This window comes from Cervus canadensis, chromosome 6 (assembly GCF_019320065.1).
Source record: "Cervus canadensis isolate Bull #8, Minnesota chromosome 6, ASM1932006v1, whole genome shotgun sequence".
NCBI classification, from domain to species: domain Eukaryota; kingdom Metazoa; phylum Chordata; class Mammalia; order Artiodactyla; family Cervidae; genus Cervus; species Cervus canadensis.
In genome coordinates this window covers 41,869,022-41,882,535 of record NC_057391.1, presented here as the reverse complement: position 1 = coordinate 41,882,535, position 13,514 = coordinate 41,869,022, and positions in this window count along the sequence as shown.

Sequence of the window (13,514 nt, the reverse complement as noted above, 5' to 3'; positions counted from 1 at the left end):
GCCCTGACCTACCCCTGGGACATCTCATAGTCCCAGAGACCTGGGCAGTCCTCCTGCTCCCTAAAGGAGCTGGGGTAGTTTACTTCTGCCAACCCGTCACTGGATAAGTAACCCCTTGACCTAAAGGACTATTTTTGACCAACCAGCAGATAGTAACTCACTGTCAATAATGGCCACCATTTATCAAGTATCATACTAAAGCGCTAATTTTTACAACAGCTGCCCACTCCCATTTTACACATGAAATGAAACTTTGCCAACTAATATTTTCAAGGGCCTATATATGCCAGGCAATTAATTTATCTGCTCTAATTCAAAGCTAGTAAGTAGTGGAGTTAGAATTTGGACCCAGAGTTGCCTATCCTGTGCTTTGTTTTCACATTGTGGAGTGAGAAGGGCTCTGTCACAACTTGCTGCTTGAAGGAGTGACCACCTTGATGTCTGCCTGAACAGCAAGTGAAAAACTCATAAAGACAGGAGCTACCTTCCTCTAATCTGTACTGTCAGATACGTCAGCCACTAGCCACACATGGCTATTTAAACTTAATTAAAATGAAACAGAGTTAAAAATTCAGTTCCTCAGTCCCAGTACCCACATTTCATGTGCTTCACAGCCACGTGTAGCGCATCATTACAGCACTGATCACTGCAGATTTTCCATCTACGCAAAGTTCCAGAGAGCCCTGTATCCCATCTTTCCCCTAACCCTATTTACAGCAGTCATTGTCACAGGTTCCAGCCCTGTCTCATTCATCTATCATCACCCCATCCTCACACCGGCTCCCCTCTCTCTGCCCGAGATCACATCTCCCAGCCCCTGCCTTATGATACGCTACCTTCACCTCTTCGCCTTACCTGAAACCTGGCTCTGTCCTGAAGACACTGCTTCTTTAGCAACCCTCTCAGGTGAATGCTATTTTCTTCTCAGTCTTGTGTACCTCAGGGTCAGGAAGAAGGTAAGCCTATTTCTCTTTCACCCCAATGCCATTCTAAACCCCTTCCTTCTACAGCACTTCCTGTCCCTCCTACTAAACCCCAGTTCCTTGGAAGCTTCACCCTCTGGACATAACCATTTTGGTTGATGTCATCAATCAACTTCCCGGTCGATGCCCCTCATTTAGTTCTTGGCTCGCTGCCTCTCTGCCCTCAATTTTGTTATATTTGGAGAGCTCAACATCGCTGTGAATGGCCTCTCCAACATCCTCGCCTCATTTCCTTGACCTCCTCATCTCCAGCACTATTTCCCACAGTCCACAGCAGCTGCCCACTCCTGCGCTCACACCCTCAACTTTTTCACCCAGAACCACACCACTTCCAATATATAGACTCTCTGACCACAACCTTTTCCTTAATTAAGCCTTCCTCAACAATTCATGAGCTCTGATCCCTTGACCTTACTTGTTTCTCACTATTCATGAGCCCCAGTTGCCCCGTTTCTCATTCTCTAGCTCCATTTACATCATCCCTCACTGTAGCCCCTCTCTCACCCTGTCTCCTCCTTTGGTGCTTGCTAGCAAAACCCTTACTCTGGATCAACCCACCATTTGCCTGCCCAGTGCTTTTGCTGAAGCAAAATCACAGTGCCAGGTAGACTATTTCACTTCACAAATCCAAACCTCAAACGAGTTCTCAACACTGCCTGGGACTTCCTACTACATTTCTCCAATTTTTCCATTCTCTAGGATGAATTGTATACATACTCTCCCTCTACAAAACCTCTTCGCCTCTCATTTTAGCTGATGGCCTAACCTCTTCTCCCCCCCCCCCCAGTTTTTTTGAGCTATAATGGACATATAACCTTGTATTAGACTTTGGTATACAACAGGATGATTGAATATATATAAATACATACATAGGGGACTTCCCTGGCTGTCCAGTGGTCAAGACTCCATGATTAAAATGCAGGGGACCTGGGTTTAATCCCTGGCCAGAGAATTAGGATCCCACATGGTGTGCAGTGTGGCAAAAAAAAAAAAAAAACCCAAAAGAGGGTCACATACACACTGGTGTATTTAAAATGGATAACCAACAAGGACCTACAGTATAGCACATGGAACTCTGCTCAATGTTATGTGCCAGCCTGGATAGGAGAGGGATGTGGGGGAGAAAGGATACATGTATATGTATGGCAGAGTCCCTTCGCTCTTCACCTGAAACTATCACAACATTGTTAATCAGCTATACCCCAATACAAAAATAAACATTTAAAGTTTGGGGGGGAAAAACCCAAAACCAACAAACATAAAAATGTGTGTGTATTATACACATCTCCTTAACCTCTTATGTTACTGAGGAAATAGAAGCAAAGAACTCCCTCTCATTCCTAATACAACCTGCAAAGCTATCTGTTTCTCCACCCACCTGTATCCCCTTCTAGTGCCCCCTCCCTTACAAAAGACCGGCCAGTCCCTCCACAGGAGCTATGGAAACCATCCTCTCTCCCCTTTTCAAAGACCTGGCTCAAACAATCTAATTTCACCTTTCCACACACAAACAAGCTCTCCGATCCTTAAAAAAATAACAACACAGCCATTCTAGAAAACAGTTTGGCAATTTCTTAGAAAACTAGCCATGCAACTGTCAGGAGACCCAGAAATTGCACTCCTGGGCATTTATCCCAGAGAAATGAAAACTTATGTTCACATAAAAACTTGTATGTTCCTAGCAGCTTTATTCATAATAGCCAAAAATGAATCAGCTCAGATGTCCTTCAGCAGGTGAATGGTTAAACAAACTGGTACATCCAAACTGTGGAATATAATTCAGCAATAAAAAGGACTGAACTATTGATTGGTACATGAAACAACTTGGATGACTCTCCTAAGAATTAGGCCAATTTCAAAAAGGCCACATATGGTATTATTCCATTTATATAACCTTTTGAAATGACAAAAATGTTAGAAATAGAAAACAGATTAGTGGTTGCCAGGGGTTTGGGATGGGTGGAGGAAGGCGAGAGGAAGTGGGTGTGATTACACAAGGGCAACACTGGTGGATCCCAGTGGTGATGGAACTGTTCAGCGTCTGATAGTGGTGGTGGAAACATGAACCTACTCAGGGGCTCAGACTGTATAGAATCAAACACACAGGCACATGCAAATGCAGACAGGAAAAACTGGGATAACCTGAATGAGATAGGTAGATTGCATGAATGTTGATATCCTGATTATGTGGTAGGTTTTACAATATGTTGCCATTGGGACAAATTGGACAAAGTGTATAATGGCATATTATTTCTTACAACTCCATATGACTCTACAATTATCTCCATCAAATATTCAAATAAAAGTTTATATATATATATATATATATAATGTGATAAGTTTGCATTCTTGTGATAAGGTTATATACATGTATAAATACAAGTGATAAGGTAATTACATATATATAAATATAACAAAAAATGTATTTAACAACAAAAACAAAAGCTATGAATTAGGTTACAGGGCAGAGTATTCTAGTCCCTAGGAATTGCTCTTACAAGTATGAGAGTGACAAACTCAAAGGAAAAAAAAAAGGTAAGTAAGGATAAAATAGAAGAGGTAAAAAGGAGGCTAGAGGGGTAATCAGTGGACCTTAGTGTCTATAGGATCTCATTCAAGAAGGCTATCTGGTTGATATCACTTATATGTGGAATTTAAAATACAACACAAATAAACATATCTGTAAAATAAAAACAGACTCACAAACATAGAGAATAGACTCGTGGTGCCAAGGGAGAGGGAATGATTAGGAGGTGGGGATTAGCAGATGCAAGCTATTTCATATAGGATGGGAACAACAAGGTCCTATTGTATAGCACAGGGAACTATATTCAGTATACTGTGAAAAATCACAATAGAAAAGAATATGAAAATGAAATACTTTGCTGAAGAAATTAATACAACATTGTAAATCAATTATACTTCAATAAAATTTTAAAAAATAAAAGAGAAAAAGCTATGTGCCATGTGGCTCAGACAAATCTGAGCTTGGTCACTGCCTGGCCGTATGATTTTGGACAAGGCAGGTGGCTACTGAGGGCCTGTCTCCTCCTCATTGAAAAAGAGGGGCCATGGCACTTCCTCCAAGACTGCCATGGGATTAAATAAAATAGTGTGTGGGGGGACTTCTCTGGTGGTCCACTGGTTAAGACTCTGCACTTGCAATGCAGGGGACATGGGTTTAATCCCTAATTGGGGAACTTAGATCCCACATGCCAGGTGGCACAGCTGATAGATTAAAAATATAGTGTATGTGGAAACACCTAGCCCAGGGTCTAGAAGATGTTCCATAAATGTAAATTCAGTCCCACTTCTCTCCGTATAAAAATCTCTCCAGAAAAGATCTGATAAAAACTAATTTATAATGATAAAATTCATGAATGCTCACTGATGCTCAAAAGGAAAGAGAAAGGAGAAAAAGGAAGTAAACCTATCACTGACCACCTTTAGAGAATACAAAGGAACCAACCCATTTTCTGAAAACTGGTAAATAAAGGGAGAGAGTAAAGTCAAGCATTGAACCTGCTTTTCTTATCAGAACTGTATTTCAGGTTAACAAAATGATTGATGGGAGATGATTCTGAAAACTGGTAAGAAAGCATTCAACCTGATTTTCTTTACAAACATACTTCAAGACAAATAATTAGGTGATAAAATGAAGAAGGAATAATAGAGTATCACCATTTTGTAAACCCTTAATGAGATCATGTGGAGAAGGAAATGGCAAACCACTCCAGTATTCTTGCCTGGAGCGTCCCATGGACAGAGAATCCTGGCAGGCTGCAGTCCTTGGGGCCGCAGTGTTGGAAACGACTGAGCGAAACGAGGAGGAGGAATGAGATCATGATCACCAATTGCTCTTAATATGACAAAGGAAGCATATGAATGAAGGTTATATGCCTCCTGATGAAAGGATACATCACCACCTATGAAGTATTAAAAAAAACAACCTTGAACCTGAATCAGAGCAAGCCTGTATATCTAACTATGTGTGTGTGCTGAATCGCTTAGTCATGTCCAACTCTTTGCGACCCCATGGACTATACCCCACCAGGCTCCTCTGTCCAGGAGCCTGGGATTCTGCAGGCAAGAATACTGGATTATATCTAACTACAGTTTACAGTTCTGTAAAAGGAGACAAAGGAACTTGTCGAATGGCATCATGGGACTGTTAAATGCAATCAGCAAAATCCCAAATGTTGGAAATTTCTAAAGGACAGAAATCTCTATTTCTTCACCAGAAAATGAGAAATCTGTAGATTCAAATAGATTTAAGAGATTTATCCACCAAACGTAATCAATGACCCTTTTTAGATGGTGATTCAAATTATCCAACTGTTTAAAATACACACACACACACACACACACACACACACACCCGACAGTGCACCCTGCAAGGAATTCAGAAATAAGAAAAACAGGATACTGGCCCTAGACAGTTGAGATGCATATCTAAGAAATGATTTCAACGAGCCCAGACTCTTGCATCTTCTCATACATAGAAAAAGCACTAAAGTAATGAATTTGAGATACCTGATTTCTTTTATGAGTAGCAGTAATCTTTTGACATTCAACTATATGGTTTGGTTTTGTTTTTCAGCAAAACTCCTATATATCCTAGCTCCTCTCTTATCCCTTTGGGAACGGTTTCTCAGAGTTGTCTCAAAGATTGGCTCTGCGGCTATAGTCCTTAGTAAGGTTCCCAAATAAAACACAATTAGAAACTTTTAGGTTGCACTTTTTCTTTAGTTAACAGCAATAGTGACTGTAATTAACAATACTGTGGTACATATATTTGAGAGTTGCTAAGAAAGAGTTTTCATCACAAGAAAATAAAATCTTAACTATGTGTGGTAATGGATGTTAATGTATTCTGGTAATCATTTCCCAGTATATGCATGTATCAAATCATTATGTTGTACTAAACTAATACATGAGGTAAAATTGAAAGTGTTAGTCACTCAGTCATGTCCGATTCTCTGACACCCCTGGACTGTAGCCTGCCAGGCTTCTCTGTCCATGGAATTCTCCAGGCAAGAATACTGGAGTGGGTAGCCATTCCCTTCTCCAGGGGATCTTCCTGATCCAGAAATTGAACCTGGGTCTCCTGCATTGCAGGTGGATTCTTTACCATCTGAGCCATATGTCAATTATGTCTCAATTTTAAGAAATTAGATTTTTTAGGTCTGATAATTGTGTGTTTTTTTTTAAAGAACCATGTATTTTTGTGAAGCACACTGAACTATTTATGGATAAAATGATATGCCTGAGATTAGCTTAAAAGAATAAAAGAGAGAAGAGGATATGGATGAAACCAGAAACTATGAGTTGATAATTGCTAAATCATGCTTTTAACGTGAAAGTGTGACACTTTCTGTAATAAAAATTTTTTAATTTAAAAAACCAAAACGAGGTGAGGGGGACTTCTCTGGCGGTCCAGTGTTTAGGTCTCCAAGCTTTCACTGCTGGGGCCCAGATTCGATCACTGGTTGGAGAACTAAGATAGCCATATGGTATGGCCCCAAAAAATTTTTTTTAGTTGAGAAAAATACAAAAATAAAAACCAAAGAGTAATAATAGCAACAACAACAAATCTCACACCCCACCACTGATATCCACCCTACCACTCCACAAAGACTGCTCCTGTGTAGGGCCCCTCTAATCTCTAAGTGGCCAAATCCAGAGTTGGCTTTCTGTCCTATTGACTTCAGGAATGCTTTTCTCTTCTTTTTTTAAAAATTTGTTATTTTTGGCTGCACTGGGTCTTTGTTGCTGCTTGTGGGCTTTCTCTAGTTGTGGTACGTGGGTCATTGTGTTGGTTTCTCCTGTTGTGGAGCATGGGCTTTAGAGCGTTCAGGCTTCAGTAGTTGCTGCACGTGGGCTCCAGAGCACAGGCTCTGGAGTTGTGGTGCACAGGCTTAGTTGTTCTGCAGCATGTGGGATCTTCCTGGATCAGGGATCAAACCTGTGTCCTTTGGCAGGTGGGTTCTTAACCACTGGGCCATCAGGGAAGTCCTGACTTCAGGAATGCTTAAGAGTTGACCACTGCTTCCCTCTTGGGACACTCTCCTTTCTTCCATGACACTCTCCCAAGTGGCTCTCTGGCCAATTCTTCTAAATGTCCTTTTCAGTTTCACCAACTCTACCTGCCCTTTAAAGGTTTAATCTCCCCAAGATCCAGTCCTGGACCCTCTTCCTTATATCCCTAGGTAATCTCTTTCACTGCCATGGAGTTCAATATCATCCTAGTGTACTGGCTCTCAAGTCGATGTCTCGAGCCTAGAATCCTCTTTTAAGTTACAGACATATAGGTCATATGACATGACATCTGACGAGGCTAGCCTGACATGTCTATTAAATGGTTTTAACCTGACAAGCCCAAATCCTTAATTCTACCTGCCGTGTCAAACCTGGTCCTTCCCAGGGCTTCCCCATCTTTTCCATCTCCTTAAATGACCCACTAACATTCTGATTGCTCAGGCAGGTACGAAGATGCTATTACAATTCCTCTCTTTCCCTCATTTCCCCACCTCTTGTCATCCAACTCATCATAGCAAGTCCTGTCATTACTGTCTCCAAAAAGAGTATGTGTATCCTCCATTTCTCCCACCCTGAATCCAATCCACCACCATCTTTTGCTCAGATTACTGCAGCCTCCTAATGGTCTCTCTATCTCATTTCTTGTCATCTTCCAATCCATTCCCCTCAAAACAGCCAGAGTAATATTTTAAGTACTAAAAATATAGATTGTGTTATTCTTATACTCTAAACCCTCCAGTGGCTTCCTATCTCACTTGTTGTTGTTGTTTTCAGTCGCTAAGTCATGTCTGACTCTTTGTGATCCCATGGAGTGCAGCACACCAGACTTCCCTGTCCTTCACTGTCTCCCAGAGTTTGCTCAAATTCACATTCATTGAGTTGATGATGCCGTCCAACCATCCCATCCTCTATCACCCCCTTCTCCACCTGCCTTCAATCTTTCCAAGCACCAAAGTCTTTTCCAGTGAGTTGGTTCTTTGCATCAGGCGGCCAAAATTTTGGAGCTTCAGCATCAAAATCCAAATTCCTCACCTCACCTGCACACGAGACCATGCAGGATCTGAGCCCTCCCATCCTCCAACTGCATCCCAAGTCGTCTTCTTCCTGCAGTGCCTCTGGCTCTTTTCCAAGGTCTTAAACATGGCATACTGCTCTTTGGCTCAGCCATTTATTCCTACTACTCCCTTGGTCTGGCCCACACTTCCCCCAGATCTCTACCAGCCTGGCTCCCCATCCTTAAGACCGCTCCTAAAATGCCATCTCCTCAGTGAGCCCTGGGGAGCATTACTGTACCCTGGGCATTTCCTTCACAGCAACTATCACATCAGTAATCATTTAGTCAGTTGTCTCCTTATGTAAAGTGTCTTGTGCCCTTTCAACTGAAAACTCTACAAGGGTGAGAAGCAAAGAGCTTGGGCCATGAGAAGCAGTCAGTGAATTTTCTTTTATCATGGTAGAATTCCATGAAGCTTTTGTGAAGCACAAAGGCTTACAGTCTGGTTGGAGACATGGTTTATATGTATGAAACAATTAGGAAGCAAATGCAGATGGCATAATTAGTGCAGAAATGGGTTGCCCAGTTGTGAATGCAGGAGTGTAGAAGAATTCACATCAGTTTCTTTATTAAGAACAAAGACAATTCACGTGCCACTTTTTCAAGGTGGAAATAGAGACTGGGGCACTGAAAAATGCAGTAAAAAAGAAACGTTTGGAAAGGCCCAAGCAAGAAAATCAGGATACCAAGAGACTGGCATTTTTCCCCTGTTCCCTCCCAATGCAGGCATGCACGTTCAGTCACTCGGTCGTGTCCGACTCTTTATGACCCCATGGACTATAGCCTGCAAGGCTCCTCTGACCATGGGATTCTCCAGGCAAGAATACTGAAGTGGGTTGCCATGCCCTCCTCCAGGGGATCTTCCCGACCCAGGGATCAAACCAGCATCTCCCTGCATCGGCAGTTGGATTCTTTTACCACTGAGCCAACTAGGAAGCCTCCCCCGTGTCCCCATTCCCTCCCAGGGTTATGCCAAAATCACTTTTGAAAGTCGCAGAAGGCTATAGACAGACATTGCTCTTTGTGGCTCCGTTTCTCACCTATCACACAAGGGAGCAGACTCTTGAAGGCTTTTGCCTGCACTCCAGACTTTTTAGGTTTCCAAGTGACCACATGTAGCTGGGTGAGCAACAAAGGGGCAAGAGATCACTTACAGGGTGAAACCAAAGGTCAAGGGAAAGCCGCTGGGACTCAGGGCTCGTCTCAGCACGTTCTGGAACCACACTGGGTATGCTGGGAGATCAGCCTATTGTCACCTATTCAGTAACTGCTTCTATCCACTCCCAGAGTCAGGACCCAGGGAAGAGAGGGGAGGCTGGCTTTCAGACACAGCCAGAGATTTGTGAGGAACCCTGCCCCTTGGCTCCCAGGCCAGGAAATGCCTGGCGGAAGGTGACGCAGTTGAAAGCTCTCGGACGAGAGCCAGCCAGCAAGGGGCAGGGCTGCCCAGGGTGTGGGGTTCCGGGCCCAGGCAGAACATTATTTTAGACCCACAGGAAAAATAAAAGTCGTGGTTCCCACCAACTGCCCAGCCCCTGGAATTGGGAATCACTAGCCACCCCCAGGCCTGTGATCACTTCCACCTCTCCCACCCCACAGAGATGGCTCTATCCAGAGAGGAAGATGAGCCCTCAGCATGCAGTGTTCCAACACAGCCTCCATTCACAGGGCTTGCTTTTGCCTCTGGAGAAAAACTTTATGGGGGGAAAAATGTCTTTTCAGTAAGTTTCCTGGTGACCCAGTGGTTAAGAATCTGCCTTGCAATGCAGAGGACACAGGTTTGATCCCTGATAAAGGAACTAAGCCTGCGTGCCATATGCCAAAATGAAGATCCTGCATGCCACAACTAAGACCCACTGCAGCCAAATAAATAAACATATTCCTTCAAACGACCTTTTCTCCCCACCCACCCCCACGGGCCACAATCTCTCTCCAAGCTCGGATTCAGCCCCTCATACTAGGAATTATACCCCAGTGGGAGCATGGACACCAGCGGCCACCACGCAGTAGGAGAGAGGAAGGGGCGAGAGAGTTGTCAGCTATCTGGAGTTCCACAGGGATGAGGAGAAGGTGGGGAGAGAGGTCTGTGGAAGGCCAGCCTTCAGGGAAACCAGCTGAGGGGTGGGGCGTGAGGTGGAGAAGGGCGGCCAGGGTGGGAGCCCGGGCCCGCCAAGGACCGGCCCTGGGTCCTGGGCCCAGTGCCCATTCTCTGATCCTCCACATTGTTCAGCTACTTCCTCCCTGGAAGTAGTAAGCAAGCAGAGGGGGCCCCAGGGGTTGTATGGTGGGGAGTGAATGAAGCAGGATGGAGCGTCCACTGGGGGAGGGGACCTCTGGTCCATTCCCACGACCAGCTGCCCTTCCGGCTGCCCTGGGGCTGTGTGGGAAAAGGTCTTGGAAGTGTTGGGGACAGTGTGTGTGTGTGTTTTCATTTTTGTCTGATTGCCTTGCTTGGCTTCAGTCACAGGACAAAGGCCTTTGAGAAACAGTCACCAGTCTACATTCCCACTGGGCTGTGTCCAGGGAGAGGTGTAGGAGCCTGCCTCAGTGCCTGAGAGAAGAACCCTGGACGCCTGAGGTCCAACTCCCTGGGGGAGTCTTGGCTTCTCATGAGTCTACATTGGCTGACTTCCTGGGTTTATGAGGCTGCTTCTGGAACCTTCTACTAAGCTCCCAGCATCCTGGTAGAGCCCTGTTACTAGCTGGATGTTGGAAAGGGAGTGGGAACTGGACATGGAGAGTGAAGTCAACCATTCCCACAGCATCTCCGTAAGAAGGCCAGAATCCTTCACAACCACTTAGATCTTAGTGCCAAGTGGCTTGCCAAGAGATTATGTGACAGGCCAGTGCTCTGCCTTCAGACAAGACTCCTCAAAGCACAGACTAGCAGTCCACAGGCCAAGTCCAGCCTCCAGACACATGCCTTGTTTAGTAAACACAGCACTTAAAAATATTTCGAGACAATGTTAGAAGATTTCACACCAAAACCTCCATTTTTGAAAAGCCAGTAGGTGTGACTAACATTGTTAGTCACAATCCTCCCAAGATGGCCGTTCCTCCTGATCCCGTGACAAAACTGAAACCCCTTAGCCTAGGTGCTGTATCAGGAAGAGACCTGCAGCACGGGTGCACGAATCCACGGAAACACATCTGAGAGAGCCAGCCCCAAACCGAAAACCAAGGTCACCTCTGGAGAGGTAGGGAGGGGACCAGGAATGGAGGAGACGGAACCATGTTTTACTCCTGTACAAGGAGATTAAAACTTTACAAGACTTGAGTGTAATTAAAATTAACAAGAAACCAAAATGCCTCAGCTATGAACTGTTAATCTGACCTCAATTTACCTTCCCAATTCATCTCAGATTACTCTCCTCCACTCAGTCTCCTGAACACACCCCCTTTATGCTTGTATATCATTTCTCTCTGTACCCACAATGCCTTTCTCCTCCCCTCCCCTCCTCCACAAAGCCACCTCTAGTCCATCCTTCAAGGAGGTAGTCTTTCAATAATTTAACTCATGCACACTCTAAACAAAATTTTAAATTATATACTCCACAATAAAGCTGGTTTGGGGGACTTTCCTGGTGGTCCACTGGCTAAGATTCCACCCTCTCAATGCAGTGGGCCTGGGTTTGATCCCTGGTCACAGAACTAGATCCCACATGCTGCAACTAAAGATTCCGCATGCCGCAACTAAGACCTGGTGCCAAATAAATAATTAAATATTAAAATAAATAAAAATAAAGCTGGTTGGGACTTCCCTGATGGCACAGTGGATGAGAATCTGCCTGTCAATGCAGGGGACATGGGTTCGATTTCTGGTCCAGGAAGATTCCACATGCTGCAGAGCAACTAAGCCCATATGCCACAACTACTGAGCCCACGTGCTCAACAGTTGTGTACCACAACTATTGAACCTGTGTTTTAGAGACTGGGAGCAGCAACTACTGAAGCCTGAGCGCCCTAGAACCCATGCTTCTCAACAAGAGACGCCCCGGCAATGAGAAGCCCACACACTGCAACTAGAGAGTAATCCCCTGGCTTGCTGCAACTAGAGAAAGCCCAAGCGCAGCAACAAAGACCCAGCGCAGCCAAAAAGAAATAAAGACATACCCCCCTAAAAATAAATAAAGCTGTTTTTTAAAAATCATGTATTCTCTTAAAATTTTTAAATAAGAAAAAAAAAATGTTTTCCAACCAGCTTTAAATAGTTGCAAAGGATGTGATTTCTGGTATGTTGGAAATATTGACATTTAAAAATAAAATTTAAATGTATCCAGTAGAATCACAGTGATTTTATGTCCATCATCAATCATTTGCAAAATACATAAGCAAACTTTTTCTTTAACAGAAGAAAATTTATATCACTGCTTTTTCTCTTTGAACCCATATTTTCTTTCCTCTTCCCCCTATATAATGCTGTTCTAATAGACTATATAGTTTATGCTTGAAAATCTCTTATTTATCATCAAACCATACTTCTCTACATAAATATATATATATATATATATATATATATAAACAATAATGAATGAACAAATTGTAGTATATACATCCAGTGGTATATTTTTTAGTCATAAAAAGAGTTCACTCTTTTTTTCACTCATGTACTGATACATGCTACAAACATTATGCTAACTGGATGAATCTGAAAAACATTAAGTATAAGAAGCCAAGCACAAAGGGCCACATTATTATACAGTTCAATCCACAGGAAATGTTCAGGAGAGAAAGATGCATAGAGACAGAGCACAGATTATTGCCAGCAGCTGAGCAGAAGGAATGGGGTGACTGTTTAATGGCTATGAAGTTTTTCTCTGGAGTGAGGGAAACCCTTTGGAACAAGACAGAGGTAGTGATTGCATAATATTGTGGATATACTAAATGCCATTGAATTGTTCATTTTAAAATGGTTACTTTCAAGAACTTCCCTGGCAGTCCAGTGGCGAAGATTCCACCTTCCAATGCAGGGGGCCTGGGTTCCATCCCTGCTCAAACTAGGGTCCTGCCTGTTGTGGCGTGCAGCCAAAAATTAAAAATAAATAAAATAAAATGGTTACTTTTAGTTATGTGAATTTTACCTCAAGAAATTATGTTTTAGAAGCTTGAAAAATTAAATTTGTATCCTTTTCCTATTTTTGGTGTCCGTAAATCTCTAGAGTCTAAAGTCTTCTGGACTGACTTATCATTCACTATCAAAACAAAAAATATATATGCAAATGCTGATGGGGAATTATTAAATATTAGAAGTAAAATTTTATAGGAAATACATCTCATATTGAGATAGATATATACAAGAAGGAACTGGCAACCCACTCCAGTGTTCTTGCCTGGAGAATCCCAGGGACGGAGGAGCCTGGTAGGCTGTCATCTATGGGGTTGCACAGAGTTGGACACAACTAAAATGACTTAGCAGCAGCAGCAGCATACAAGCTGGA